Raw genomic sequence first — 25,468 nt, 5'->3', positions numbered from 1 at the left:
CCTGTCCCTGTGCTCTGCCTGCCTGCTTGTTCTGTTTCAGGCAAAGTATCAAAAACCAGAATTCTGCACATAATTGCCTCTCTGTGTGCTTCCCTGTGACTCAACATTTGTGGCAGGTCTATTTTAGATGCTATAGATTTTGGTGCAGACTCATGGCACAACTGGAATGAGGGTCCAGGGTCAGAGGAGAGGATGTGACAAAGATAATGTCTATCTGCAGAAAGGAAAAATAAAAAAGAAGGGGAGTTGGTAAAGTGGAAGACTTTGGGTAACTACAAATTTTGGATTTCAGACAAAGGTAAACCTCCTACCAGTTCCTAGCCCTCAGTGGTTTGGAACATTTATGCCATCATCTGTTCAAAAGATTCTGGTTATGTCAGCTTGAATATAGAATTTCTATGGTATGTTCCCCCCATAAAGGTTCTGTATGCTAGAATTCACTTCCTTTCCCTAAGTGCAGTTATTCAGGAATATAACACAACACACACACACACACACACACAGAGGAAAAATGCTATCTGACACTAATGACCTTACTTTTAGTGTGCAAAATGTCCAAATAAATGAAGGCAATGGGGATGGTGGCAGGGAAGATCTCTACTGGGAGATTTGACACAGAGGTGACCTGTTTGCTCCTCTAACTACTGCGGAGCTAATTAAACACAGCATCCCTAGAAATAAAGTGCTGGAGAGAGGGTGAGTAGTCAGCTGCTCTCACTGCATATGTCACTTGGGATTATGATTATACCCATTGCTAAGAGGCAGTTGAATAAGCAAATGTTGTTTTGCAGGAAGTAGGAAAAATTCCATCTATCGTACTCCACAGTGAGACATGAAATGTATAATTCCAGTAATGAGCACTGGAAGTATGAGTTATGTTTTAAGCCATTTGAGTTATATTTTAATCCTTCCTTCCCCTATTCTGTTTAAAGAGAAGGAAAAATGATTTTATGTAACAGATGCATTTTGTTTCTATAGCAGTATATCTGGGGCTTTATGCTGAAAACTGTCTTGGTGCTTTAAGGCTTTGGAGCTTTGTTAATTTTTTTCCCCAACTCCTCCATCACTGGCCAAGGTACCTCAGCCTCACTCTCCAGGCAGTGCAGATCACCCAGCTGAGGATTCCTGCAGGGAACATGTTTGAATCTCAGAAGATTATGATACATTTTTGCTTTTATTTTTCTACTACACACTTATTTTTTCCCCCAGATCTGATGGGACTGCTACAAAGACCCAAACTTTCAAACCCCTGTGCCCATACCATGGCTGTAAGGCATCTGTTGTTGGTGTCACCACTGGTCTGTGAGGTCACAGGTGCCTTCAAATTTGGGATGTCCCAAGGGCTTCAGCCCAGAGTGAATGTTCCAGCTGAAGGTGGGGATAGGCCTGGAGATCTGGGGGGGCTTTGGATTTCCCTGGGCCATGCTGAGGGAGGAAGGAGAGAGGGGAAGCTGGTCCTGGTGACTTCCTCATGTCTGGGCTCAGCCTTTGGAGCGTGCAGGGGGGTCACAGGGGGTCTCTTCATTTTTCCTGTGAGGAAGGTGTGTGGAGCCAGTGCCATGCCAGTGTTTCATTCTGGTTTATTCACCTTTTACCTTTGCCTCCCTCTCAGTGCCAGCAGCAATCTCTAGCTCCCTCCCTGAGTGGCTCCAGAAGTGTGACAGCCTTATGTCACCCTCAGCCTCAGGCAACACTTTGTACAGTAAACACACCAATTTTGAGGTCACTCAATTCTTGTTGCCCTTTTTGTGGGGGGGTGTCCCATGGTTCCTGTCCCCTGCATGGCCCAGCCCTACTCCTCTCCTCAGATGAAGTGAATACAACAAGGAGCTTCTGTACTTTTCTCCCTAATGACATAAGTTAGTTTTAAACCAAAAACACCTGTAGTGTGTCCTTCTTTTACATGTTCCTGTTCCTGTTGCTAAGACACTGAGCTGGTGTGTGGTTCCCATGCTGTACCAGACACAGGAGAGCTGCCTCCTGCCAACTGTAGGTGCTCATTTGTAGCCCCCCTTGTCTGGTCCCCCATGTGCCCCACTGCACGCACTGTGAGTTAGGGTTAGGGGTTGTGCCTGAGGCAGGGTGGGCAATGCAGCCTGACTCACCTTACCCTGAGTACACCTGGACCTCTGATTTGTGGGACTGTGGCCTGGAGTGCTGGGGGAGACAGAATGATGTTTTTTAAAAGAAACAAAATCTTGGTCCAGAGCTGCAGACACATTTCGTGGAGCTCAGAGTTGCCATTCTACATGAGGGAAGTAATGTTTTCTGTGTTTCCCCTGAGCCAGCTCATTGGAATGAAATTGAAGCCAGTTTCCTGCTTCTAAATGCTTTCTGATTCTGCAACTGTTTTCAGCACCCTCCTGGGTCCTCTTCCAACACCTATCTAAATCAAACAATCTCTTACCTGTTTGTTGCTCCCTTCCTTTGGCAGTGTTTCTTCTGTGTGACTCTCCCAGCACAGCCCCCATGCATTCCTGCTCTGTTATCACAGGTGGGCACAGCTCCAAGAGCATCAGTGAAATCCCTCTGAGGCTGAATGAGAAGTGGGAAAGCAGATCAAAAGGACTGTGACAGCCACAGATCTGCTGATTAACTGTAATTCTTATATAAGGCACCATGGCCTGGGCTTTTGTTTTACCCCTTTTCTTCTTTTGATGAAAAGAAGTAAAGAAAAGGCCACTTCTTGTCATATCTTTGGGGCAGTTGGTGTCACTCTCACTGTCCAGTTTACACCAGGGTTAGAGCTGCTGCTCAGAAGATTATCCAGAACACTCTGTGCTGCTGCCATAGGCACCTTCTGCAGGGCATGTTCAGCCAAGCCCATGCCGGACAAACTCCATATGCTAAAATGTTTTTCCAAAGGCTATTTCAGCTCTGTGTGTGTGTGCTTTAGCTGCTGTAGTGCATTCAAGTCAGTCTGTGACTGAAGTCTGAGGTCAACAGTGCCACCTTTTCTTGTTTCAGTCAGTGGAGGGAGCTGATGTGTGCACAATTATTAAGAAAGGAGTATATTCTTTTGCATTTCTTACAAAGGAGTAGAATCACAATTTATGCAAATAATTATCTTAATTTTTGCAGGAATCTTCCTGGACTACTTTTTCACAGACTGTTCTGTTAAATCTTTCTCACTTTCACAAATTCATATTAACAGTGGTAGGAGTTAATTTGTACTACTGTGCTATATGCAGACACTCAAAAGGTGTTTAATTTCCATTGAAAATATTCATATGTAAATGTTCCATATTTTTGAAGTGGTTGCAGTTCTGCTGAAGAGGTAGATCTACCTCTGTTATATCACACAACAGATTTATTTTATATTTAGATTTTTACTCTGAGAAGAGAGCAATGTACTTGCTGAAAATACCTTGAATACCAAAATGAAGCACTAGCTTTGGATTGTCAAAATTAGATATTTTAAAATAAGGAATTAATAGCTCCCAGTTTCTGTCTCGTTGGTGTTAGCATGAGGCAGAGATGCTGTCAGGCCTGAGGCTGGAGTCTCTGCCAGTTGTCTCTGCCTTTTCTGCTTGCCTGGCCCTGCTCTTGCTGTGTATCTTGGTGAGGTGGTGTATTTCTGTCATGTGTTTCAGTGTGGGAAGACATCTCTGCATCATGTGGCAATGGAGAGGTCTGTTTAGGAGAATAATCCTCTGGCTTTATGAAAAGGAAAAAAAAAATTGGTACTTCTAAATATCTCTGGAGAACAAATTTTGTTTGGGATTTTTCTTTGTTTGTTTGTTTGTTTTTTCTTAAAATACTGTAAATTATAGAAAGAGATTTCTGTGTTCTTGAGGTTCTTTTTAATGTTTGCAGGAAAAATATAAAGTCAAAGCAGGAGGCATTGACTTAAAAAAGTATAAATTTGGTCTGTTGCAAGACTGGAAGTATAATTTTAGTTTTATTTCTTACATTGAACCATTACTTCTTGGTAGAGGGCTGGCATTGCTGAGTCAGAGTGGTGCTTTGAACTACTCTCAAACTGGTGTCAGAACCTGTATGATTTAACACAGTTTGTAATCTTTAAGAGTCTTTCCCATCTAGATGTTTTGAGATATGTAGTATTTTGTTTTCAGTTGTTTGTATCCATAAATTTACTTTGCTTTGAAACTGAGTAATTTTCAGATAGAAAAATATTTCCAAGATAGTAAAGAGTTAATATTTCTGTAAGAAGAAGAAGAAACTTTGAAAGTATCTTTATACTGTAAATTAATGGGCAGACATTCATTAATTCGGACAGAAATTCTCCATCTGATGCAAAAAACCTTTGTCATGGGTCAGATTTACAAGCTGCTGAAAGACTCTGAAAATCAGAATGATTGGAAGCAAAGCTATCAATGTAAGGAGATGTGTCAGCTCTTGCAGGGGATGCGATTGCAGATGTTCATAGGAAGAACACTGAATCCTGGTCCTGACATGAATTTTTATAAACCTTTCTGCAAGCAATAAAAAAAACCAGATAAGGTAATACACTTGTTTCGGTATTCATCACATGTGGCTCAGCTAAAAGTGTGATTAGGTATTATAATATATCATAGCATTAGATTTTGTGGGTGGAAAAATAACTTCCCCATCCTATGGAATATGGGGTCTGAGAAGTTTTCCTGCTCAACAACAGAAGGACATGAGCCATTCACAGAGTGCATTTTCTTTTTTTTCCTTTTTTCTTTCTTTGTTTTAAATTGCAATATTGATGGGGAGCACAGAAAACCGCAGCAAAAACATCCAGCAGTTGGGGCTCATAGAGTTGGGACTCTCAATGCTCAAATTTTAAGTTCCTACTCTGAATCATGAACAACATGGGGATTTTGGAGTATGCCAGGAATTTGGAATGGCAGTCTGACTGCTAGGTTGGAAAGGTTTGCTTCAAAGTGTGATTTAAATAATTTCTTTTTTTTTTTTTTAAAATTTTTTGAAGTCCTCATGGTCTCTCTGGATAGGACACTGCTCTTTGTGAGACAAACAGCTCACATATGTTGGTTATGTACTTCTTGCAGCAATGTGTGTGTCCATCCATAGTGAATGCCTGCAGTAGGACACGAACACAAAATTGTCAAAAAATAGAATATTTTACTGGAAATAATGTGATGATTCCATGTGCAAATAATTCTTTAAGCTCTGCATCAGACACTCTCTGGTCAGAACATGTTTACTGCAATGCCTGTGTCCTCCCTGTGTAGCTGTGTATCAGTCTGAAGAGAAGAACTGGAAATAAAGTTGCACTAAGAGCTGCTGTTCTCGCTCTGATTTAGGGAGGTCTAATAAATCAGACTGGATCTTTTGGACAACCAAAACACTCTTTTTTTCTGCCATGAAATGTTAGACCCAATTGTTACTGCCCTGAGTTTCCAGTTTTTAAAGGCTAGGAGCAAAGATTGGAAACTGCTTCAGGAGCAGTCTGAGAATGGGATCTAGGATTAGGAAAGAGCAATACTGGAACAGCAAAAAGAGAAAAAATCCAGCATGCAGGAGGAATTCTTCTGTTTATAGTGGAAGGATTATAGAAAGCAAGGCATAGGTGCTGCATGACTGAAGATCAATATGAATTCCATCTCCTTACAGGCATATTGATCTTGGGCACGTACATCACTTGTAATCTCCCTGCTGTAACTGGCAAACCAAAATGTAAAAAATGAAGATGGCAGGGCTGAGCTAGGAGATTAAAGAAGAAAAATGTTAAGAAGTGTACACTTTTGATCCCTGGGATGTGAAATGCACAAGGTCATCTGCTGCTGTGACTAGCTTGACTATAAAATCTAAGTGACTCATCGATTTCATACACCTACCCCGTAAGATATTTTGGTTTATATGATATAATCTTCCTTTCAATTAACCTGAACCAAGTCACTTTACAAGTAGCTTGAGTTTAGCATATCAATCAAAGATTGATTGTGCCTAGGAACTGTGCTGGGTTTGGGAAGATGTATTTCATGGGTTTTTCAGAGCTTTTAGAGTTGAATAAGAAAAAAAAATTGTAGACATATCTGTGAATTGGTAAGTGGCTTTTTGTCTGTTGTTTGGTTTTTGGGGCTTTTTTGTTTGCTTTGTTTTTGAAAGCAACATCCAGTAAAGAGCAAAGGTCTGACATTCCTTATAGTCTTTCCACTTCAAAGAAGTCAGTAATACCAGTAGGAAGAATTTGCCTTATTCATATCAATGCCATTCCATGAATAAAACTAAATGACATCTCTGATCTTTGAGTTGGTTGTGACTAATTGTGCAGTTTGCATGGATGAATTTAGGCAGGCAAGTCATTGTGATGCAAACACAACTACTTAATTTTTTTTTGTAGAAAGTAAGGGGATTTATTATAGAATTTCAAACTCTTTCTTTTCCAGAGCAAGCAAACTTTGCTCCAAAAACTTTTCAAGACAAACCCCAGGGATGTTCTCTGGCTGTGTTAGGAGTGTACAGGTAAAAACAAGAAGTGTGCTGTTGGGTGGAGGTTCTAGTGCAGGACTTCAACAGCCTGATTTATTTGTGTGCTCAGAGTTACTGTATTGTTACTATTTCACAGAAAAGAGTGAGATGATGGGGTTATGTCAGTGTGAGATTTAAAAAGGATGTGTGTAACAATGTGCTGTGTCCAGGTCCCTAAGGCTGCCTGCGCGCTTTGGTCTGGGGTGAGAGACTCTTGGAAAGCTGTCCGGAAATGATGTTGGGACGAGTTCCTATTTGGGTATCCAAAAGCTTTTATTGCCTTGAAGGGTGTCCAGGGGCAAGAATGAGAAGAGGCTGACGGTCTAGGATTATATACAGGTAGGAGGGAGCAGTTTGGAGAGATCCAATGGGAGTAGAACAAAGTGGTGCATAGAAGGGGCTAGGGACAGGGACAACCATTGGGAATTGACAGGGCAGGCACCAAAACAGGGCCAATAGGGGTTCAAGGAAGGGAGAACATTCTAGAGGGTGCACATAAACAGGAAATGGGGGCGGAACAGCGGTGGTCAGGGTGAGCAGGCCAATGGGATAACAGAACTAGGAATGAATTAACATGAGAATAGAAAGGCCTGTGGAGAGAAGGTTTCTCTCACCCCAGCCTTGGGAGGTATGACTTACTACAATCCTTCCAAGGTCATGGGATGAGGAATTGGCCCTTGGGCCCCCACAGATGTGTCAGAGAGGTATGCAATGACTGACACATGGATGGTATTCAGAAAATCACTTTGGATAAGAAGTTTAATGGTATTTCATATTGACATGGGGTCACGTATGAGATTCCCATTAAGCAGCATGAGCATAACTGTGGTTCCTTCCCCTTCCCTCTATTTCCTTGGCAGTATCTATACTGGTTCCTGGAAAGATGGTATTTCTGTGCCTCCCTGGGAGGCAGGGCACAGGTGAAGTAGGCAATGGGAACCAGGCAGATCTGCTCCTCTTGGGTGTCTGGTGAGCTTGCACACCTGTTGAGCTGTTCCTGTGTTTTTGTTCTAATAAAGAAAGGGCCTTTATGATTGATTGTATCTCTCTCTCCACTGCCTGCCATCCTAAGCATGCAGCTGGACAGCTTTTCAGGACTTCTGCCTGGAGCATGGCTGTAGCTGCCCTAAGTCTTGGGTCTTATACAAACTGCTGCTCTTTCACAGGCTTTGAAAGCTCCATGTGATTCCCTGAAAAAGGCTATTTAATGATTCTGCCAAGTGCAAAAGGGAAGTTGAGAAAGCAGAGAAAAATGAGAAATGCAAGCAAGTATAACTCTCACTTCTGCAATGGGTTTTTTCTGACCCTGTGGAGAGGAGGATATCTTTTGTTCATGTCTCAGCATTTATTCCCAAGCCAGTGTCTAAGGAGATTACTGAAAACTCTTGAGTGCCAGTTTATCCATAGCAGTTTGTACCTTTACTGTCTCAATCCTGAGTTCACTATAGTTAGTATTTATTTATTTACCTTTGTAAAACAGCATTTAAACACAATTTGTTAGGTACATAGGTTAAGCTTCTGACTTTTGTCGCTGTTACACAGATCTCATTGTACTGTCATTGCTCATATTGCAGCATGACACCTTGTTGGTAACTGATGTTCAGCATTGAGATTGTGTTAACTTTTGGGGATGGGGAGAAGGACAATTAGTTTTAATACATAGGGATGTTTGGGATTGAAATCTTCAAGGCTGACACAGATGGCAAGGGACTATCAGTATGTTTTACTACAAGTTAATCTTTCCAAGCTATGCTGAAATGAGATTTTAAAATGAGCTTTAAAATGCATTGCAATCTGCTGTTCTGTGGGAGCTCTAGACAAGTATCTCATCACCTGAAAGTTGTCACTGATCAGAGATCAGAGACATAGCATTACCCTGGCTTTGATTTACCATGATTAAGGAGGTAGCTAAATTAATTTGCAGTGCTTCACTGCATGCATGGCTGTACAAAATACAGAGATGTTCACATGGATGGGTTAAACTAATACTTCCCTTCTGTATCAAGCCCTCCACACAATCTGTTGATTAATGAATAATGTACTACATGCAAAAAAATGTATTGAAAACATGACTTATTTTGCAGAGAAAGAATTTCTTATAAAATCCATGTGAGGCATTTTTGTAGAACATTATTTCATCTGAAAGACTTGCTTCAAAAGTGCCTTGGCCATCACACCACAACTGCTTCTAGCCAGAGCAGTACATCCTAAAATGTTTGAAAATGTTAGGCTGGCACACTTGTGTACAACTAAAGCAAATACCCTTCTGTGAAACAATGTGCCACCTTACCTGAGAGGAGTAATTTTTAACATTTTTAATAGTTAGAATTTTAATGCTTTCTGTAGAGGCAGTTGCAGCAGGAAGGATTATTAGCTTAAATATACATGGTTTTGGAAGAAGCTTTTTTCCCTTCCTTGTTGACAACCCTGTAATCAGAATGATGCCCTTCATGTGAAAGGAAGAAGCAGGAAACGTTTCCTAATTGGCTTATAGGTAACTGGAGGAGAAAACAATTAAACACAGACAGGTATAATAACAGCCATCCACCAAAATAAATGATTCTGTAAATCTGAGAGCTCTGAGTTCCCCATTAGCTCCTTATTTGAATTTAAACAAGGGCCACTGAGCTCTCTCAAGGCAGAGACTACTCTTGACATTTCTTAGGATGACAGTGAGCTCCAGACTTTCCCTCATTTAGACTGTGAGCAGATAAAAGCCCAGGGGGCCCTTTTTTGTAGTCCCTACTTGCAGATACCAGTTTGAGCTTTTATTTTATTATTTAGTTGTTGCACAGAGAATAATTTATTTTAAGGATCTGGATGGCTGAGACTGCAGTGGGAAGACAGGGATTGAGCCCAGAAGGAAAGTTGTGACTGAGTGTGGGGTGGCCTCGGTCCCAGCCCAGGTGGTTCAGGTGTGAGTGCCAGTGCCTCCTGGATGCCTGGACAGGGAAGTTTCCTCAAGAATGGGGCTGGAGGAGGCAGTGGGTCATAGAGACCCACAAGATGAGTGAGTCTTATATATATAGGGAGGAAGAGGAGATGGGGCTGATGGAGCAGCATGGAGGTTGAGGAAGGGACAGAGGAGAAAGCCTGGGATGTGGCAGGAGCTTCACCTGGATAAGAGATAAGAGAACAAATCCTACCTTTGGAGCAAATCTGATCCCTGTGCCTCTCTTAAGTGATTGGTGCAAGGACAGGAATCTTGCTGGTTGTTAGCAGCAAACCAATTCCTAGTTCCTGAAATTTGTGCTTCCCACTGGGAAATTAACTTACTAGAATACAGCAAAATAAGGCCCATTGATCAAAAACTGACCACGGAGATTTTCTTGTTGGTTGCTTTTGTATTTGTCAGTAAAATTAAAACATCTTTCAGAACTAGACAGAATTGAAGTATATTAACTTAATTGGCATATTATGTAGATTAAAAAAGTTTAATGCTTGAAGGTTGTGAGTATAGTTAGAGTTTATTATAACTGTTAATCAGAATTAAAAAGCTCTGAGGAAATTTCAAAACCATAAGGACTTTTCTAGTCATATAAACGTTTGGTGTTAACTTACTGCCAATATATCGGCTTGTCATAAAAATATATATAAGGAATGTATTGGTACTGCAATATCCTTTTAGCATTAATTTCTTATATGTTTTTGCTGGGAGAGTCTGATTTGCACACTGGCTATGCTGGCAGTAGAATGCTTTCATGGTTATCTGAGGCTTCTTTCTGAGATTCCAAAGCTGTCCCTGGGTGGCCCAGAGCGCAGAGAACAGGTCCTTGGGACTGTTGCTTTGGTTTATTTTCTTTCTTAATTCACACCATATTTTTTTGAATATTCGGATAGACTGCGACTGTTTTGAATTTGGCACAGATAAAAGTTGCGGCCTGATGGTTAAAACTGGCGTTCAGTTATGGGATGAGAAAATGTTAAATGTTTCAGGACTATAGGGAAGATGTTTGTTTGTTTCTTTGTTTGTTTGTTTTTATAAATCTGCTACATGGAGTATCAATTTTTTCTGGTATTGAGAAGTTCTGTTCATGTCTAAATGCAGGATAAAGGAAATATTTTGCTTTGCTCTTTGAATACTCTGTTAGAAATCCATATTGAGGGCACAGGAGTCAAAAGCAGTTTTAGAAGTTTTTATCATAAATATTTCAAAATATCCAACCTTTTTCAGGTCCTTCTTTGATCTCCTAGCTTATAAATTGCAGAATCAACTTTATTTGTGACTAATTCCATAAACCTTGGTGGAATTTTGCCCAAGGATAAATTATCCCAGGATGTCGAATTACATAATTTCTAAAGAGAGGTGCTTTCTTAGCAAACCTAAACTCTTATAAACTCTGTTAAAAGCAGTGCAGAAATTAGGGATCCTTGTTGTTTTGTGCTGAAAGTGCAAAAGTAATCTCTAGAGTTCCTCATCCCTTGCCAGTTTTGTTCCTACTGTGTGCACAGGAATTTCATAAAATATTAACCTATAGTAAATATTTAATACATAATTTATTTGCATTATATAAGTTCACTCACCAATATATGAAGTGCTGAATAGATAGTTATATAAATATTTTAAAGTGACAAATATATAAATTTTTAAATGGCCAATATGAATATTTTAAATGTAGGAACAATGGCCGCATTCTCCCTTTTTTCCCCTCAGAGTTGAGTAGGTATAATTGGTGACAGCACTTTACTCTGCAATTCTGAAGTAAAAGCCTCAGACAAAGAAATGTGTGTTTTCATTTATGTCAGTAAACTTTGGACTAGGTCAGTAAATATAGTAAATTTCAGTATTTCACAGGGACAAAAATTATATTTTGATTTTTTGCATTTAATAGAATCTGGGGAATATTACAAAGAGACAGGGAAAGCATTAGCTTAAATTGAAATTGAAAAAATGACTATAAATTAATTTGTTTTAACTAGTTTCGTAGAATTGTAATGATAATACAAAAGAGAAGACTTGGGTGAGAGAACCAATTTTTGACTAATAGGAAGTGAAAGTTCTTTGAAAGTTCTTCCAAATTTATTTGTTTGTTTGTTTTAACACCTTCTAGCCTAGAGAACAGGAAATATAGCTTGTATTTTTCTATACAAATAACCCTGCAGGATATTGAGGAAGGTGAGTAGCATTATAAATTACAAAATTTACAAGGAGACATTAAATGCTACATTTGCCAAACTTATTTAAAAATTAGTACATATAAAGGAATAGTACACTTAAAAATTGGATTTATTTCTTTTGGTCACCCTGATGTGATTTGATCTTTTTTGTGCCTACATGAGACTTGTCCCAACAAGGAGAAGCCAGCAGACATCCTAGGACACTCAAGAGTATGAACACTTTAGCAGTTGCACCTAAAATAGGTATATTATGTACAGAGGAGGAAGTGATTCATGCATTTGTACATGAGACAGGACAGCTAATCCATCATTTCCTGGAGGAAACAACAAATTCACTTTAGAGAACTTGAGAAACTTGCTCAACAATATAGTTTTTTATAACCATGGGTGGTTATTGTATTATATTTATTTTCTTTTTTTTTTTTCCTATTATAATGACAGTTTCTTTTTCAAATAGTGTGATACAGAAAAAATCAAGTCATTATTTCTTTTGGGCTAATTAAATCCACAATTATATAAGCTGTCAAACAGTTGAAAATTAAGAAGTTTCTGCTTGACTTCTTTAAAGATATCTCTTATTAACAAGTCTAAATTCCTGTGCACTGTCCAAGAACAAAACCAATCATCTCTGTATAACTTATTATTTCTATATTAATTAAGCTTATTCATCCTGCTAAAAAAACCCACACAGAAGCTAAAGTTTATCATCAGGTCAACTGACATTTGTTTGCTCTTGTGGCATGAAAAACATTAAATACAGGATGCTGAGCTGTGCTTTCTTTTGTTTAAGCAGAGGCAAAACCACACACAAATCAAACTTTCTTACTTTGAACTGCAATAGACAGCTTTTGTGAACATCCCAACATTTGCAGAAAAAAAACCTGTGACAACTGCTTGCAAAATAGGAATGTCCTGTTTAGCAAAGAAGATGCTTCAGACCTGTGCTGGTCCTCTGGTTACTTTCCTGGTGCAAGTGAGAGATAAAGTGTGTTTTGAGGGGAATGCTGCTGTGGGGATGGAGAGAAGTGTGGGGTCAGGGAGGGCTTGTACAGCCAGATAATGTCAGTGATCTGCTAGGGGGGCAGTCTGGAGTACCAGCTCCAGGCAGGGAAGTTTGCCATGTTTGATGTCTTGGTGGTGAGAAAGATCAGGTGAACTTACTTCAGGTCAAACTAAGCACTACATGAACTTGTGTGTTGAAACATCTCCACAGCAGTTTGGCTGGGTCCCCTGCAGAGTGCTGTGTGCTGGTGAATTGCACAAAGGAGGAACCCAAATGCCAAAACCATTTCACAGCTCCTCAGAATTGACAAGTGTCAGGTTTTGAGCAGCCAAATCCCCGACTACAGCCTGGCTGGCTCAGGACCAAGACAGGTACACCTAACAGTAACAATGAGTTGGTTTGAAGCACTCATGATGAGGGTGCACAATGGGCATATCAGATATGAATGTTATTTTTGGCTAACTTCATGTGGGCACTTTATGATGGACTGAAGAAGTTAGAAGGATTATTTTGTTTTATTTATATTGCAGAGTAGAATTAGAAAAGGGAATAATTATTTTACCTCCTGAAATGCAGCATGATTGTGTCAAACTGAATCAAAATTACTGAACAAATTAACACTCTTCTGTTTGCAAATAATAGACAAGTTATGTACCAAATACTTGAATGTGAATCAGTGGAAATGACCTGCTCACTTGCACTAGTAAATAACAATTGCTTGTAACAGTTCATTGAAAGCATTCAGAAATTAAAGAATGATTGCTTAATTTTGGTAAAAGACATTCCCAGATGTTCCTTAGTTTTCTCTCTATTATCTCTAAGAGTTATATGATAATATCATAGTAACAACTTCAGCTCCTCTTAGGAACATAAATTAATAATGGATGGGAATTTGAGTGAAGTTTACATATTAACTATGTATTATGCAGTGCTGGCTTGAATTTTCTGGCTCTATTATGTTTGAACTCCTTTCTACCAAAGTCATGATAAAATACCTTTATCTTCCTAGACCCTGTCCTTTTCAGTTGATATTCGATTATGCAGATGTTAATTCCATGGTAAAGATGAGTAGACTGGCACAGGTTGTTACTCTATCATGCAGGAAAGTAAAGAACATAATCTACTTGTTGAGGAGGAAGGGAAATAAGATAAGGAAGATAATGGATGTTGATGTAATTCATCAGATCTGTAGAGATGCCTTAAAATTACAGCTTGCTTGACTGAAGTTTGTTGATGGTGATTGAGAGACAGGACTCCTCCTGGTGCAAACAAGAAGTCACTTTATTGTTTTCAGTTTATATACCCTTACAGCTTTAGATAAAATTTTCCACTACCTAAGCAATAACTGCATTATTTATGTGACCCAGAGAAGACCACAGTCTTGTTGATTTCCTTTAGACAAAGCTCAGTCCCCTTTTCTGCTTCCTCCTTTACATTTCTGTTTGATGTTCCTAGGGCTTCTGGCCCACCAGGTGCAAGATGTCCACATCATCCATCAACTGTGCAGTACTTGGTCTACTGCTCAGCTGTTCCCCCACAGTTTGTCAAAACTAATTACATATTTCTTCATGAGTATTAGTATTCTTTTGAAGTTAAATGGACAGCACTTTCACACTTTGAAGTTGCCCCAGTGGTAGCAGATCCAGCTAAGGAAATGTAATAGGTCTCAGATCAGTGAGATGGTGCCAAGTACAGGTTGTGCAGTTGATTTCCTGGGGATTATGCAGCTCCTTAAACTTTACAAAATGCCTTAATACCAAATTGAGGCCACATAGAACTAGCCTTCAAATTAGCCTGAGAGTGAATCAGTGGAAAAAACTGCTTTCCTTAGCCAGGGAAGTATTTCAAGTTGAAATAGATGCAGTTTCACAAGAGCTGACAAGTATTTCTTGGGTTACTATTAAAACTACCAAGATCTCTCTTTCGACTGAAGATGCACATTTAAAATCCAGATTCCACACGTGGCTTAATCACTTAGCATAATTGTAAAGTGGGTACTCGCAGGCACATATTACAAGGACATACTTGTATTTGGGAAAGTGTGTGAGACCTTGTTTGTTTTGGTAGAGATAGGGTTTAGTACTGTTTAGATTCCTACAAGATAAACAAAAACACTCTCTCTTTGTCCTCTAGTGAAAGACCAGACAGTTGAGCAGCATGAAATACAAATGCAAACTGTACCTTCAGTGCAGGCTTAGAAATACTTTAAATGGAAAAGGAAATAAAATTGAAAATAAGTAAAGTAAAAAATGAGGGAGTCTCTTTGCTGCAGTGGAGCTCTGTGCTTTTTAGCCAGTGCAAAATATCTCTCAAATAACATACATCAGTCAAATTACTGTCATTGTTAGATTGCTGCTCTACAGAGGCTTATGTTCTTAGATTTGAGTTGTTATCATTTAGAAAAAATGGTATTTTAGAAGTCCAATTTATTGCCAAATGCTTCAGGATCTTTTGGGAACAGGTCTCTATCGTACCAAAGTACTGTATGTATGTGTTTTAGGGAGAGGTGTTGTGATGTTGATAGTAAGGCAATAAAAACTGCTTGAGGGAATCAAGCCACAGAAAAATTAAGCTCCCTTGGAAACAGCTCGTTGAGATAACTTCAGATTTGTCTTTAGCCCTTTCCTGTATAAACTGGGTATTCTTCAGGGACAAGTAACAATAATTTTTTTGCTGCAAAATGAAAAGATGAAGAGAACACTGCCTGCAGTCAGATCTACCACCATGGAGCTTCAGCAAGGCAGAGCAGTGCATCAGAGGAGCGTCACTGTGCCAGTGACATGTCTCCAGACTTCTCACAGACCATGAAGCACTGCCAGCATTTCTTAAGTGGAAGCAATTTGTAAACACGGTTTAAAAGGGAGAGCAACAAGCCTTTGTTTATAAATCTATGTAGCATTTTGTTGAATTTTTGTGTTATATATCCAGCTTAAAGGGAGGGAATAAAGTTACATTCAAGAAAATATTTCTTTTATAAGGCAATAAGGAGGACAAGATATTCCATCCACGAATGTCTGTTCAAGTTGCTTCTTGCAACTCCTGTGTAAGGACTGTTTTCTGAAGGCTCTTGGGAGAAGAAGGCTATAAGCAAAGGCTTAGTTCCTCCCAAAAAAACCCTTTTCCTCAGCAAATGAGAACCAGTCAGTTCCACAAATGCTTTCTGTCTTTTTCTGATGCCTAATAGATCTCTGAATGTCTTTTATTAACACATAAGAGACCTGAAGGAAGTTCAGTGGAATGGGTGAGAATGGAAAGAAGAATCCAAGTGGGGCTGGACACAATGGCTCCTTTGGCCACTACCTGCTTGTTCCCCTTTCTAGTGTATTGTTGTTTGTTCAGATTTTGCTCCCAGATGAACTGAAGGCTGATGCCACATGTTGTGGCTCAAGGCAAATGAGAAATACATACTCTTGTAGTAGTTTCATGAGATTGACTGGAGCTGATTGCAGTACAGAAAGAAAGGAGGGAGGAAATTCATTGGCTTTACAGGACATCCTTAGAGGGAGTGTGATATCTATTTGTGTTGAAAGAACAGTTCTGTTCTGCTCATAAATCCTCATGGGATTTTGCACCCCTGTGCTATGGGGAAATCAAGATGCAACAGTGCAGTACAGGGGGAGTAGAACTGTACTGGCTTAGTCTAACAAGCATCTTATGTCAGTATGAACACTGGGCTAATTAGCAGTCCCTTTAGGGTCATATTAGTCCTGGAATTGCAGCTGCTTATATTGATATTGAATTTAATTAACTCCCTTTGCTTTGTAGAGATGGGCACAGAAAGGAAACATTTTAATGTCAGTAGCAAAAGATAGAACAATTTTATTGATCATGAAACAAACCAAATCATCTCTGCTGGAACAGGGAAAACTTGAAGTGGAAAGATGCTCTGAATAACAATCACACCTAGGAATTTTTCCTCTTTTTAAGATAAGAGGTGTGGATTTAGGAGGAAATTATTGTATTTTACCATTGAGTGCAGTCCTAATAGAATTAAATTAAAAAAAAACAAAGCCATAACCCTGGATAAAGTCTAGATAATACAAGCTGCAGTCTTTTGACAGTCTGGAGTATCTCTGTGTAGATAAAGAAACTTGTGCTTTATGAAGGTGAGCTGTGTATGTGCCTGGAAGTAGCTTTTTCTGCTAACAAGCAGGTGTGTAGGACAGGAATTGCCAGTACAGACACAATTCACATACAATTCACAGTCCTCATAGTGTGTATTCACAGGGTATTGCCAAAAAGGTTTTTATTTTATTTTATTTTTTTTTTGCTTTAAAGTTTAATCTCTTCAGAAATTTAAAGTGAAATCAAAACCTTGTGGTGAGGTTGTCTATGTTCAGGGCTTTTCCAGTAGGGCTGCCAGCACCCCTGGGGTGGCCTACCTGTATGCCTCACTTCCCTTTCCTCTTCTAAGCTCATCTCCCACAAATGTATTTTGGCAGAGATTTCTAGTATAGGTCATTTATAACTGAGTTTTACCTTCTTACTGCTTTTATTTCTATCACAGGCAGAGATTAGTAAGGAGAAATGCCATAGGAACAGCAGTAGATAGACTGTCTCATGCCACTGATATGCAATACCTCAAAGTTAAAACTTGCTTCCCATGAAGAAGAAATTGTTTGCATTATTGCTCATTCATTGTGACTTGTCCTATGCTCTTAATTAGTTCCTATACAGTGGATGTTTAAAATCAGTTGGGCTCAGTACTTTGTAAAATGGGAATAGATTTAAAACAAACTACAAAAAATTAAGGAAAACAAAATGGGTTTTGGTGTATTTAAGTTCTCAGGAATCTTGATGCTCCATAAATGGTGTTTATTTTTGTTGCATTTCAGAAATCTTTGGGATTTTAATTTTGATGTGAGATTTAGGATTCAGTGGGACCCAGACCTTAAGGGAACTCTTCTATTCTTTAAAATAGTGATGTGTAATGAAAGCTGTCAATATTTTTAAGGCTTATTGAATCAATGTTTTAGGATCTCTGGCTTATTTTGTTTTAACAATTGGTTGGCAGCTTTGGACCCAGCATAATGTGAACATGGTTGACCTTTGCCACAACTTTTTAAGTTCACAGTATGGTAACACCTTTAACACAGTATCCTAACAGCATCTCCCTTAAAGAGGGGAAGAGAGAGATGTGAAGATCTCTCTATTAGAGATATGCTACTGGCAGAGGGTTAAAGGAGTGGCTACCATGCAATTCATTGCTTTTTAGGTTATATTTTTGGATAGGTGATTAGAAAAAACAGGAAGAAAAAAAGGTCAAGGATTCCAGCTTCTAACCTTAGTTAACTGAAAAATTATTATTTTTCTTCCTGCAGCATTTTTACTTGCATTTAAAATCTGAAAGGTTAACATTGTACATTCACTTGAAAATAAAGTATTTGGGAGTCCAAAACAACTGTCCTCTTGACTTTTTATCCCTTGTTCTTGGTTATGGCCTGGCAAGGTTCTATCTTTTATGTTCTATCCTGATTCCTTCTGCTGAGAAATCCTGGTAAAGCACTGGAGTCTTGGCTTGTTCTTGTCAGTGTTGTGGTTCATAAATCAGGCTAAGGAGAGCTGCAGTTCAGGCTGCTGTATCAGTGCTTCCAACTTGAACTGCTTTGATCTCCCTCTTCTGATTTTAATCAAATGCTGACTTTTCCATAGATGTAGATGCACCTTTAATTTTTTTAAGTTTGTTTTTCTTTTAATGAAAAGTGGTTCTGAGGTGAACTAACAATTTTCTTGGAAAAGCAGCACTTTAGAAGAGAGAATTTCCTTTAGTTTGAATTTTAGGTTTTCTTTAGTCATGAAGTTATGAGGTGAACTTCCAGGAGGATCAGGAAGAACAAAATCCCCCTTAAAGATGGGGTTTGTTGCTTCAGTGAATGAATTATGCAGCATGAGTTATACCCCCTCTGCAGAAGGATTCCTCTTTCTAATCTGTCATATGTGATCTGGACTATCTTCCCTACAGTGTGTTGGTTAAGCCAGTTCACATTTCCCTTTGGATTCCCAGGAGGTCAGAGAATTAATTGTGCATCAGCCAAAACTTTTCCTTTCTTTTTTTTTTACTCCAGATCTTTTCTATAGAGGTTTGCAAACTTGACTTGTAAAAAAGTCTGAGAAAGATCTTTTATTTGACATCAGCTGAATAAGTTCAGAAGTATAAACTCCAGAGATGATAACTTATTGTGCTTGCATTTTATTTAGCAAGATTTTTTTTTTTTACAGCAACTGATGTGAGACCTGATGAGAAATGAGGTACCTTCATAGCCTGTGTTTCCCACCAGCTCAGATGCCAAATGCTTCACAAAACTACAAGTTGTATTCAGTGACTATCACTGACTCACTGTCACTTTGATAGTACCACTTCATTTTGATGTTTCACTCCAGTACTTTTTTAAAAGAGAAAATGTCCTATAAAATGTGAGAATTGGGCAGTGGGAAATTTTGGGCTCTTCATGTTCTTCAGCTGTGCTGTAAATTATTATTTAGATTGCTTTTTAGTTCCCTTTTGACAGGCATGTTTTTATTTGCTAATTTGCTTTTACTAACTGTGCTAGAGGTGTGCCTCTAGCTGAGTTGTTACAGAAAGTTTCTGACAAGTTTTAGGTGTTTCTGAAGATGAAGTTAGGAAAAGTTATTATCTTATTAAGCAATGAGAAAACTATTTAACATAATATAGCACACTTTTACTTTGTGAGAGAAAGAAAATGGTTGACATAGGTTTGGATGCACACGTCTGTTGAAAATTCTCTGAAACACGGCCTTTGAGCCAAAACCAAAGGATTCTTCAAGGAAAAGTGTTGTTGTGTAATTACACAGTCTCTCATAGTGGGTGCTCCTCCATTTGTCATTATAATAACAGTATTCACAGAGTGAAGGGGACATTAATGTATATAAGGAGGATGAAAAGAAGATTAATAGTTTTTATGCAGATTACAGAGTTTGCAGTTGAAAAGCTGGTCTAAGAGCCTGAAGGTATTTCTCCTGCTTAGCAAAGATAAAAATTGAAAGGTTATCCATAAAATGGAATTACTGATTTGTCATATATTTCTCAGTTTCTATCTTTTTATGTTAAGAACTAAAAAAGAAACTAAGAATGGAAGTGAAAGAAGATTTTAAACCTTAAAATGAAAACAGGAGAAAAGGGACTTCTCTCTCTTAAAATCTGATTCTGTAATCCTTTACAGTTTGTCTAAACATTATCTGCAGCTTTCAATCACCTTTCTTGATTATTTTCACCAGGAATTTTTGAATTGGAGAACACCAAATGTTTAAACAGGATTGGGCTCTAAGGCTCTGTTCCATATAGTTTCCATTAATCTGTGAGTAAAAAATTGCTGAATTGTCCCAGTATCAGCATGAAAACAGCTGCTCACAGTGGCTTGCTTTATGTACTGTTACTGGGAAATACTTTTAAAATGAAAGTCTTCCCTGAGCACTACCTAGTTACCGTGTTAAATTTCCATTTCCAGCACTGTTTGTAGCACTGTAAGTGCAGCAGTGATTTACATCATCAGAGTGCTGTGGATCAGTGTAAAAAATGCTGATTGATAGGGAAGTGGGTGCCTCCTTCAAAAAAGTAACTGCTGACAGTGTTTCTTTAATTATCCACCATGATTTAGGTAGGTTTGCCAGCGTGCTCCAGGGATTTAGGTATTTAAGCAAAGATATAAATTAAGTAGTGGAAGGTTCTTCTGAGGTATTTAGAATTCATACTTCCAATCTTATTTATTTCAGGTAGTCTGATATAAAAACATAAATACAATAAATCTTTATGACCGCTTTTGTCTATTTTGGAACCCTCCTGGATTTTTAGATTCCTGATGTTTATTTATTGTGATGTTGGGAAGGATTTTTTTCAGTGCCTAAACCTATTCCTTTTGAAAACATTTCCTGCACAGGCCAGGACTTTCTGCCTTTTCTTTGTAACTTCCGTGGCACTTTGGGCTTCTTTATGAGAAACACTTACTGATGATATGAGATCATGAGATTTATGAGATACACTTATTTGTATAACCTTCCACTCTGAGCATGTGTGAAGGTTCATTAGAAAAAGCTGATTTAAGTGGAAGGTGAGAAGATTCACCATGATGTATTCTCAGAAAGAATGTGGGGGTTTTTTTGCTACAAAATTTATTATTTCCACTTCTGAATGAAGGTGATGTTTTATAATTGTGTTTAGTGTCAAAGAACATAGTGGAAATTAGGTCTCTTTGTTGCTTGACTGCAGCTTAAAAATTAGTTATTCTAAACTGGTGATCATGCCACAGAAATAATGTGTTTTTAATAATACCTGCAACTACTGGATGTGCTGTATTTTGTAGTACCTCATAAATAGTAAGGAATAGTAAAAACCTTATGCAAGTTCTTCATGGTTGTTTTAATTTATGCTCAAACACCTTTATTTCAGTCAGAGTAAATGTGTGCAACAATAGTTTGTGTAGATTATGAGGTTTCTGTGGACTCTGAGGGTTGAACTAATATAGTTGTGTTCAAATTTTTATTCTGCTCCCCACCTCAAAGGGAAGCACAATGCTCCCATATTGGTTGGGTGACCTCCAACAAATAGAAGAACAGAAAAAGGTGCTAATATATAAATTTATATAAAATGCTTGCACAATCTGAATTAACAAAGACTGCCAGTGTCTGCTGCATTATCCATGAACAAAACTAGATGATACTGGACTAAATTATTCTACACATAGACTTAAAAGGCTTTACTTGACAAGAGCATGCTCTAGAAGGGAAGGAGTAATCTTTTGTAATGACCCTGTCAGTATGGATGTTGGAATTGCTGTGCAGGCCTTCAATCAGGAGTACCTAAGAGAGTGTGAGGGTACATAAATACAGAGTCAAATTCTTCTGTCAGACAAAAGCCCAGTATGTCAGGGTAGCTGAGGCCAAAGTTGGTGCTGCCACTCTAATGGATGGCTGGGGTTTGCATTTGGGGATTTCACTTTGGAATTGACAGTGACATACTGTGGAGTAACTGCGAAAGCAAAGCCTGGTATTGGTTTGTTTATATGAGCCTTCAGTGGCTGCTGCAAAAGATTGAATTAATCCTTATGCTGTGTGGGCTTTAATAAGTTATTTTACTGAAGCTTGTTTTCTTTAACAAAGGAGCAGCTTGTTTTCTTAAATCTGTGGTACTTTCAAAACTCGGTGGTGTCAGAGTGCATAGTAGCCCATGTGAATGCCCTTATGAGTTAATTAAATTGCTTGGCCTAGTGGTGTAAACTATCTTCAAATCATGTGTGGTGGGATTTAGCTGAAGAAAAAAAATTGTAAGTATCTTCTATTTGAAGAGGGACAAAGTCTTTCAAGTGAAACAAATTCTCTTAGACTCAGGGCTTAGACCTTGGTTTTCTCTGGGGCTGGTTATTTGCTATGTAGCAATGTTACATTTTTCACTCTTCTAGACTTTTTGTATAACACCACTTGGAAATGAGAGAATATTTCAAAAAGTGATGCAGACATGGAGAAATAGAAGTTCTTCTTTTGCAATATGCTATGTTGACAAAAATAAAGCCATGACTTTGATGCCATTGATTTTTTAAACATTGAGATGTTTAAATTAAGCTGCTTTGTCATGTGAGAAATGAATCCAAATGATTTGTTAATAGATTCAAGGTGTCCTTTTAAATGTAGGAAATGTGCTTGATTCATATGTTTTACCTATCTGGGATGGCCTCTATATGCTGCCTTAGTTTTGTGCTAGTCCTTTTAAGATCAGAGATCTCTTTTAAGAGATCCTATTATTTTTATGTCTGAATGTTGTGGAAATATATGAAAAAAATGTGAAATCATGGGGCCAGATTGCATGATCATACCAGTAAGACAGGTATTTATACTTAATCAATTTAACTTTCATTGGAAAAACGATGTGGCAGCTGCAAGTAGGTGCTAATTATATATAGCCCCCAGCAGATGGAAATATTGCTACAATGTTAGTGATTTCAGTATCATGGAGTTTCTCTGTTTCAGCGACCTCATGATTCTTCTGTCCTAGACTTTAACTTGTTGTCAACCATAAATCATCTAAACTGGCATCATAAATATTATTGCAGAATACAAATCTGATGCCTTTTTTGGCTCTCATTCATTATTCATGTTTATTGAAGTTATACACATATATTGGTTAGCATGAAAATAGGCATTTCTAATTATGTTCAGAATAAACTAATCTATCTGTAACTGTGCTGGTCATCTGGTAATGACAAACTGATAAAAAAGGAAGGAGGAAAAACCTCATTTAGTTTCTAGTTTTGATTTATGCCTCAGTTATATAACAAATTATTTGGTGGGAGGGGGAGACAGCAGTAGAAATTAGGGGTATTAAATATTTCAGTTTGTATTATGTACTGTTAAAAGTTAAACTAAAAATATTGCTGTTAAGTGAATAAGTAATTGAGGATTTTTAGAATTATTTGACTGTGGTGACTTACTAAAGAAAGCTAAATAAAGGATATACTACATGTATGTCTGAATATAAAACATACATATAATAGAAGTAGAATAAAAAATAGAAAAAAGATGGATAGGTATGAAAAAATAGAGCAGAAAAATTGATTAAAAGAAATACACATACTCTGCCTGGTATATGCTAGTATACTTACATACATACTAGCAAATAAAGATGGAAACTGGAATGATATAGGACAGTTGTTAAAACTAGAACTGGATGCTATCTTCTTGGTTTGCCCACAGGCAATTCAACTTGCACTTATTTCCTGATAAAGCTTTGTCTAAACTATTTCTGAAAACAACCAGCGATAGTCCATGGGTTCCTTCACTGTCTGCTCCAGAGCTGTTGTGACCATTAGGTAATTATGGTAATTATCTTGGTTCATAACCTGAGTTTTTCCTGTTTAACTTCAGCCTGTCTTGCACCATCCTAACTCCAGCTAATCAAGAGAAGGACATGTTCCCATCTTGACTATAACTGTTCTGACATATTGAGGTCCACTCTTAAGTCAGTACAATGTGTTTTACTGGTAAAAAAGGAACTAAAAGGTCAACCATTGATGTTCTTGCCTACTGCCACGTGTATAGGTTGAAAAGCTATAGGGAGAATAAAATTTTAATTCTGCTGATGCAAAATAAATCCTACAGGAGCCCAGTAGTTTTGAATATCTTTTGGATACAAGCTCAGGAAGGGGGAAAAACCGTTCAATAAAAGATCTCTGTCAAATGCCCAGTTTAGGATTATGAATTCTTCTAGTTTGTTTCACCCTTCCTGCTTAAAATTCCATTCCTTGAGATTGGGAATGAAGGTGCTTTTATGCTACATATGATCAGCCTTCCTAAGCATAACAATAAATACATATGCAGTAAGCTGTTTGTAGACCATGGGGGAGGATAACAGGAGAGGCCAGGGGAGTTGTGGAAGAGATTTACTTGCTGATGAAATATTCCATGAACAAAATAAAGGATAAATCTGAATAAATTATTTGCAGCAGTGGGTTGGTTTCCAGCTGCACTGTTAATGACATAGTATGTTTCAATATCATTTATGAATTAATTTAGAAAGATCTACAGTATTTAAAGAGCTGGTGAGAAGGTCACCAGTGTAAAACTGCTTTGAAAAACCCAACATGAGTTTTTTCACAGAGAACATCAGATGCCAACATGCTTTTCAAATACTGTGTTTTTGTGAACACTATTCTCATGTTAAATTGTTAATCATTTTGCTAAAACTTTATGTGGTTAGTACAGAAAAGTATGCTAATAGTAATGAGTATTTTAAAGTATGAAAATGCTTTCTGTTACAGTTTTTAAGCCAAAGGAGACTAATGAAGTATTGCAAAATGTCTGTACACTAAAATGTTATTTTTGAAATTTTGAAATAATTTGAACAGATGCATTAAATACACACACCAAAAGCCTTCTATGCATTTGTACATTAATCTCTGCTTTGAGCACTGCGTGAAGTTTTTTTCCTCACCCAGGGAGATCAGTTTTTGTGGATTCCTAGCAAAGTAAATTTTAGGGTCTGCTTCTCAAGCAATTGTTGTGGACTACTCCATTTTCTGATTTTTAACAGTAAAACAGAGACATAAATCCTTCAGACAAAAAAGGTGTGTTTTCCTCTAAAGTGTATCTTGCCTTCAGACTTAGAGCCCTATTACTGTCTTCTGATGTTCAGTTCTATGGATGCACTTTGTAGATGCTTAGCCACAAAATGAGTATCTTGATTCCTCAAGAAAGTGAAAAACCTTGACCTGCCTTGAGCCAGGGGTACTCAGGCTCAGTTTAACTGTTTTTTCATTGTTTTTCCTTGATGCATTTTCATTCTATGCAATCAGACCATGTGTCTGGTTTTTGTGAGTAAGGGGTGGTATCAGGCATATGAGTCTGCAATTTCTTACAATGGTATCAGTTCTTGGATTGCTGAAGGAGACAGGAGTAATAGGACTTTTGCTATTTATCTTGTTTTCAGTTCCATGTAGATAGAACTGAAGTTTTAAAGTTTTACACTTTTCAGTAGAGTTTACTTAGAGGTATTTGTAACATCTAGGGAAAAAGTAAAATCTTTGCATTCAATAATGTATGCAAAGGAAGTTTTGTCAATGACAATTTTATTATGCTGCATCCTGTCAAAATCAAAGCTTCCTCAGGAAGAAGGGAAAAAACCTGGTTGGTTGTGTCTCTAGGCCACAGTTATTTGAGGGAAAGTAAAATAGCAAGTGATTGGACAAAATAATGGTGCAAACTCAGGAGAAAAACACATGAATATCTTAAGAAAAATAGAAAATTATGCATGCTTCCTCTTGGCTTTATGTGTTATCAAGAGGCACCTTAAACAAAGTGAAATTTGTCCTTTCTTGTGGACTACAACCAAGGAGAACTAATTATCAGGAAAAGTTTTCTCCTGTGGACTCACAATCAGTCTTTAGGTCAGAATAAATGGTAATGGAAAAATGTGGTTATTAA

At 38.0% G+C, this 25,468-nt stretch overlaps 1 long non-coding RNA gene across 3 annotated transcripts in view; it reads left to right on the top strand.

Annotated features, from left to right (window-relative positions):
* Positions 1-1,335: 1,335 nt before the first annotated feature.
* Positions 1,336-25,468, top strand: part of LOC111928516 (uncharacterized) — a 60,691-nt gene continuing 36,558 nt past the window's right edge. For 2 of the 3 annotated variants that reach the window (XR_015276293.1, XR_002864144.2), the window contains exon 1: positions 23,247-23,358. This is a non-coding gene — a long non-coding RNA (uncharacterized LOC111928516). Of the gene's footprint in view, positions 1,375-23,246; positions 23,359-25,468 lie in introns of those variants that run through there. The other variant, XR_015276292.1, reaches the window with a different exon arrangement.

This window comes from Cyanistes caeruleus, chromosome 14 (assembly GCF_971803275.1).
Source record: "Cyanistes caeruleus chromosome 14, bCyaCae1.hap1.1, whole genome shotgun sequence".
In the NCBI taxonomy this organism is placed as follows: Eukaryota; Metazoa; Chordata; class Aves; order Passeriformes; family Paridae; genus Cyanistes; species Cyanistes caeruleus.
Note: the sequence above shows the minus strand (reverse complement) of the source record. Positions and strands in the feature narration are given on the sequence as shown.